We start from the raw sequence: 1,680 nt of genomic DNA on the forward strand, positions 1-1,680 counted from the left end.
GGCCTGCAGTTCTTCAGATGTTGTTGTGGGGTCTTTTGTGACCTCTTGGATGAGTCGTCGCTGCACTCTTGGGGTAATTTTGGACGGCCGGCCACTCCTTTTCCAGACTGATAGATCACAATTACTTTCTTTTTCATTTGATCCTTAATTTCTTTGGACCTCAACATGATGTGTAGCTTTTGAAGATCTATTGGTCTACTTCACTTTGTCAGGCAGGTCCTATTTAAGTGATTTCTTGATTGCGAACAGGTGTGGCAGTAATCAGGCCTGGGTGTGGCTAGAGAAACTGAACTCAGGTGTGAACTCAAACACTTTTTCACACAGGGCCATGTGGGTTTGGATTTTGTTTTCAAGTTCAAGTTAAAGTTCAAGTTGAGCTTTATTGTCATTCTATTACATGTGTGGACATATAGTGGAACGAAATGTCGTGTCTCGCAGGACCACGGTGCTACATACTAGTTAAACATAAGATAAACATACAACAATGCAAGTATAAGAAAAAACAAAACAAAAAAAAACAATAGAGCATCTGACTATAGACAAAAATAGACCATCTGACTATACATATACTATAACTACTATAACTACTATACCTAGTTGCCTAGACATACACAAACTGAGACTGTACAAGAACTTTACATATATACTGTACATGAAATTGTGCAAAAAGATAAAAAATAAAAATTGTATATATAATTCGTACATTAAATTGTTGTGCAGATTAAAGAGAGACTTTGTTGGAAGCAGCACATTGTGCAAAAAGATTTGTAGTGCAATGCTCAAGTAAACATTTTTTTATTGAGTCTTTGTAGCAGGGAGTGTTCATAGAAAGAGTCTAGTGTGCATATAGTGGGATGAGTGCGTTACTACAGGTGGTTTGTATAGCCCACTCACCTGTGTGTAGCACACTCAGAATTGCACTTAGGACAAGCTGTCAAATGTATTAATGAGTTGGGTGGGTGGGGGGTCAGAGGGGGACAGGGAGATTGGAGTTAAGAGCTCTCACAGCCTGGGGAAAAAAAGCTATTGAGCGATCTGACAGAGCGGGCTTTCATACTCCAGTACCTTCTACCTGATGGTAGGAGCTGCAAGAGGTTGTGGGAGGGGTGGGTGGGGTCTTTTGTTTTCCCTTCATAAAAAAAACCCTTCATTTAAAAACTGCATGTTGTGTTTACTTGTGTTATCTTTGATTAATATTTACATTTGTTTGATGATCTGAAACATTAAAGTGTGACAAACATGCAATAAAATAAAAAAATCAACACTTTTTCACACCACTGTAAATACTTACATGAGAGAATCAAGAGAGCTGAAGTCACAATCTGAAATCACAGGCAACAGCATGTGGTAAATGACAGCGTGGTTACTAAAATACCTCATTGTTCCAATCAACAAGGTCAAACAGGCTTCTTATAGCTTTGCAACACTGTGCACGTTTACTGCCTGTTTTATTATAATTTACATATGGAACACCTGGTTCTTGATATTTTCTACTTCTAATACTGACATTGTCCATGGGGAAGTTATCATTTGTAGTGACCTGAGAAGACAGTTTTATTATTATTGTAACAATACTGCAGTGTTTGTCTTGTCAATAGGCTGAAAAATTTGTATATTGTACATTTGTCTTAGTGAAAGCTTTAAGAAAATATACAAATGAAAGTATAAAAAACTCCATTC

Source organism: Barbus barbus (genome assembly GCF_936440315.1).
Source record: "Barbus barbus genome assembly, chromosome: 23".
In the NCBI taxonomy this organism is placed as follows: Eukaryota; Metazoa; Chordata; class Actinopteri; order Cypriniformes; family Cyprinidae; genus Barbus; species Barbus barbus.